Source organism: Nicotiana sylvestris, chromosome 10 (genome assembly GCF_000393655.2).
Source record: "Nicotiana sylvestris chromosome 10, ASM39365v2, whole genome shotgun sequence".
NCBI lineage: Eukaryota > Viridiplantae > Streptophyta > Magnoliopsida > Solanales > Solanaceae > Nicotiana > Nicotiana sylvestris.
In genome coordinates this window covers 159,014,202-159,019,870 of record NC_091066.1, presented here as the reverse complement: position 1 = coordinate 159,019,870, position 5,669 = coordinate 159,014,202, and positions in this window count along the sequence as shown.

Below are 5,669 nucleotides of genomic sequence, written 5' to 3'. Positions count from 1 at the left end.
AATGAACTAGGTATTATATATATATTGTTACAGTACGAAGTACTCAAAAGTAAAAAAAGAATACATAACTTTACTCAACATGAATAAGGTTTCGATGATTATGTTCTTCCTAGTCACCTCATTGGTCTTTTCAAATGGTTAGTCTCTCTCTCTTTTAACTCAGTTACTCACAGTATTCGAAAAAGGTTTAATAAAGTTGTAATTTGATAGAAGAACTCATAAAACACGAAGCACAAATTTAGAGCTAACGGTAAAATTGTTTCTACTTGACCTATCCGTCCAAGAAGGGGATTCAATTTTTTTTTAGCTAGTGAGAATTGAACCTATGACCTTATGAAGGTTTTGAACCTCTCTGACGATTAAATTACACTTTTGGATTGTGTTAATAGGGTTCAAAAGTTAATATATAGAGGTAAAAAATAGATTTTGCCTTATATATACAGTGTAATTTTTCGGCGTTCCGCCCCCTAAATCTGCCACTGTCCGTCATGTGTTTGAACCGTAAAAGTACCCACTAATACTTGCATTAGGGTATTTTGGTGATTGATAAATTTCATTGATAATTCCCTTTTGTACGTACTAACTCGAGGTCCACCTCAATCATACAATAAATATCAAATTTCACTTTCTTAATTAGAACACCTCTCACTTGTTACATGTCGATTTGTGTGTGTATATATATATATATATATATATATTTGTTTGTTTGTTTTTTTAAAATACATTTTTAAATCTTCAGATGTTGTGATGGGAGAGCAGTGTGTTCTTGCATCAGATTGCCATAGGATATGCAGAATTGGAATTCGAGTATGTATTGATAACACATGCAAGTGTTGTGTTTCACCAACATGCTCTGCTGATCAAGAAAACATTGGCGTTGGTCGCAAAGTCCTGACCTAAGGCCGTTGGAGTTTGTTACTGTGGATTAGCCTTATTGGCTTATAAAGAATTATGTTTTAAGGAGTATTGTTATAAAGGATGATGTTTTATTAATTGAGCTTGTTGAAATGAATGGTAACAAAATTGCATTACTTGTTGGTTCTTGACAAGAAATTCGTTCCTTCTAGTTTAGGATCTTTAATTTCTAATGACTTTTGTTACTCCCTCTGGTTCAATTTTTATGCATATTTTGGTGATTCACCGGGATTTGTAAATAGTTTTTTCTAAAGATACGCCACAATTTGTACTAAAGTCTTAATGATATGTCTATACTTGCATTAACCACCTAATGAATAATAGTTATCGTTTCGCCATGATAGTTCCTCGTTTTTTGGCATTTTAGGGCCATAAAATAGGAATTCAGGACGATCCCAAGATTTTCGTGTGTTATAGTCCACGCAATCTTCTAAAAATTTTGTGAGCCTATAAAAAACGATCTAATACACAATAGTCAACGCTTCGCCATGACCGTTCCTTATTTTTTTGGCATTTTCAGGGCCATAAAACAGGAATTCAAGACGATTCCGAGGTTTTTGTCTACTATAGTCCACGCAATCTGCATAAATTCGGGTGACCGGCCCCGAACCTCCTAAAATTTTGTTGGCCTATCAGAAATGATCTAATGAACAATAATCATCGCTTCACTATGACTGTTCCTCGTTGTTTAGCATTTTAGGGCCATAAAAATGAGTTCAGGACGATTCACAGATTTTCTTGTGCTACAGTCCATGCAATCTACATGAATTTGGGCGACCAGACCCAAATCTTCTAAAATTTTGCGGGCCTATATATAATGACCTAATGAACAATAATCATTGCTTCGCCATGACCGTTCCTATTTTTTTTGGGCGTTTTAGGGTAATAAAACAGGAATTCAAGACGATTCCCAGATTTTTCGTGTAATATAATTCACACTACCTGCATGAATTCAGGCCGAGTCTCCCCAGATTTTGCGGGCCCATAAAAACGGCATAATGAATAATGTCATTGATTCTCCATGACCGTTCCTTATTTTTTAGTATTTTACGGCCATAAAACATGAGTTCAAGACGATTCTAAGATTGTTTTTGTGCTATAGTCCACCCCAGCTGCATGAATTCAGACGACCGACCTCGAATCTTATAAATTTTTACAGTCCCATAAAAAATAACCTAACAAACAATAATCATTGCTTCGCCATGACTATTTTTTATTTTGTTTATTTTAAGCAAAAAAACAGAAATTTAGGACGATTACTAGATTTTCGTATGCTATAATCCACACCATTTGCATGAATTCAAGCGATCGACCCCGAGTCTTCTAAAATTTTGCAGGCTAAAAAAAAGATCTAACAAATAGTAGTCATCACTTCGCCACGACCGTCCTCATTTTTTGGCATTTTAAGGCCATACAACAGGAATTCAAAATGATTCTCAAATTTTCGTATGCTATAGTCCACGCCAACTGCATGAATTCAGGCGACCGACACTAAATCTCCTAAAAGTTTGTAGGCCCAAAAAAATTTACCTAATGAATGATAGTCACTTGTGTTACACCCCATGTTTTTATACGTAAAAGTGCGTCGTAAGAAAACTAATGTAAGACCAAAAAATGTGATCATCATTGGAAGTATATAAAGTAAGTTATCATGTTACCCCAGATGTTACATATATTGAAGATCATGAACGACAAGTAAAAAGAGAGTTGGAAGGTTTAGAAGCTAAGGAATTTAAGAAAATAAGTTTCGTCAAAAGTCGACAAGTTGGGAATGCTATAACATGTATTTTTGGGGTGAGACTAGGGTGCTTAAAATAATAAGGAGGTTATGTTATGAGTGATTTTTGTCTTATTATAGTTGTGTATTATGATTTGAAGTCAAGCGAGTTGTGGAACAAAAGTTGGCAAATACCATCACAAGTTACATTCATAAATATGTTAAAATTAGGTCAAATGTAGTTGAGCTTTTCTCCCAATATATTTGGATTAGGGGATTATCTACATACAAAATTGAAGATCTATGAGTCTATTTTCTAACTCATTAAACTGTTCATCGAAACAACATTGGAGTAAAGCGATATTTGCAGTTTCGCGAGACTACGCAGACTGTATAGGTACCACGTAGGTATGTCACTGAAGCTTTTTGAGAAATACATTTCGTGTGCTATATGAGATATTTTTGGGACATATTATATACCAAATTTAAGTTCTTGGAATGTAGTTTCCAACTCTCTTAACCGTTGGTTCATGCGACACTAGGATAAAAAGATATAAGCATCTGAAGATGGGCCAATGAGAGGGTGCCAAGCTAGCACCTCTTTGACTTTTCCAAAGTTGATACATAATCCCTATGTCATTTTTTCTCTTCATTTATCCATAAAAGACAACCAGAGAACACTCCTAAATTTAACTTAAGCTCTCTTCAAGGGTTTCAAAGAGGATTAACATCTCGGGTCCGAAATCAAGAATTGATAACACTAGAACGATCCCTACGATATAAGTATCGATATATTGCCTCTCTTTTTCTTTGTAGTTTGAGTTTTGAAAGGTACTTCATAGTTAAGAAAACATATACTTTCAATATTTAAGTTTTAAATATCAAAGAAGGTTGATAAATTCATTTCCTAATAGTTATAACTCACGGGATGGTGATCGAAAGTCGTGAGTTCGAGTTATTGTAGTGAATTGTTTTGTGGGCTGTTTCGTGTTGCTTTTGGGCTGTCTATTTTGCTGATATTTTATGGAGTTTTGGAGGATTAAAGGAGTGGAGAAACACCACATAATGATGGAATGGTGGGATGGTCATCCGTTGTTATATTTTTAGGTTGTTTGACACTACTTTTTTTGTCGTTTTATGTATTAAGTGATTAGGGTGTGTGGGCTGTTGTATGATATATTGTGATGGAGATAAGGTTAGAAAATGATGCATACATGTTGTTATTGTTGTGTTATTGGTATTGTTGGTATATGGTATTGGATGAGGGCCATGTTAAAGGGGAGATAATGTCCAAATTTATGTAAATGAGCTAGTAGTTTAAGTTGCAAACTTAGCCTTTGCTCAACACTGATTTTGAATCTTCTTATGCTATGGTAAATTGAGTTGAGTTGTTTGAAGAATTTCTTGAAAGGTATTAAGGACTAAACAAAGTTAAATTATGTTAAGGCTAAACCTTTCTTTCATTCTGGCATTATCCAGTAATTACATGTGTTTGACAAGGATACATAAAAAGAAGTTCATAAACCTGAATTTAAGTATATTATCCTAGTCTCATAAGCTACAGGATTCTCCCTTATCGGGACTTCATATTCAGTTTGGTTTTGTCTTCTTTCAGCCAAGAGAGCAGAGAGTCTATATATATATATATATATATATAGTATTATAGTATTTTCACCACTATCGAGCTATAATCAATGGGCAGGCCCCTATTGGGCAACCTCTGATCAGATGGTGAGTTATATACCGAGCCTACTGTGGTCGAGCGCCTATGAGCGAGCCTATACTAGCTGAGATATAAAGCCTAGTATTGCCGAGCATCTATGAGCGAGCCTACTACGACAGAGCAGTTACACATACGGGGCCTTATAAGGCCAGACAACTATTTTACTTACTATATTGAGAGAGTTGAGTCAGTATTAGTAGGTAAGCATATCTTCAAATTATCTTTGACTCCCAGTTACTTTTAGTTATTATACTATCAGTTCAGTTTCAGCTTTCAGTTATTCTATTGTCTTACATACTTGGTACATTATTTCGTACTGATGTCCCTTTTGCCGGGGACGCTGCATTTCATGCCTGCAGGTCCTGATAGACAGTTGGATAGACCTCTCAGCAGATAGAGTCAAACATCATCTTGGTTGGTAAGCTCCACTTCCTCGAAGTTACTAGGTCTAGACCTTGGAGTCTATTTTATATATACAAGTTTGATAGGTGGGTCGAGGCCCTGTCCCGACCATGGTACAATTCAGTTATCTCTAGAAGCTTGCAGATGAGTCATGTATAGTTTGTATATAAGTAGATGTTCATGGCAGCCTCGTTAGCCTGCATAGTTATGCATATATATGAGCTTTTGGGTATGTTTACCCCTCAGATGAGAGAGACGATATTTTTAAATGATTCAGAATATGGCCTCATCGGCCTACGTTAAGGGTTACACCTCCAGAGTTCACAGTTACATAGTGGTACTCTCGGGCCGAGTATGGCACCGGGTGCAGGCCACGCCCTCCCAAGTTTGGGGTGTGACAAACTTGGTATCAGAGCAGTTCTATCCTAGGGAGTCTACAAGCCGTGTCTAGTAGAGTCTTGTTTATGGATATGTTGTGCACCACACTTATAAGCAGGAGGCTACAGGGCATTGAGGGTCGTCACTCTTTCTTCTTACTCTAGATCATGTGGTAGAGCTCAGTTGTAAGATTCAAACTCATAACTTTTATTTTATTCGTAATACAACGGTACCTACATCCAGAAGGACAGTTGGTAAGATATTGAAAGTGGTTGTAGAAGAGTTGAGTCAGAAGAACTCGATTTTGCATCATGATTATGATGAGTAAATGTGAGGTCTTCGGCAGATCATGTATGTACTAAGACGTGTAAGCTTCTTGGTAAGGATCCCTAAGGCATGAATATTTATCCACTCATATTGTAAAAAAATGAGAGAATCAGAAGGTAGCTACAAGTTTCAATAAGTAAAAGATGCAAAGTGGAGAAGGGTACGAGGTGACCAATTAGTGAAGATTATCAGTATTTCAAATTCAGG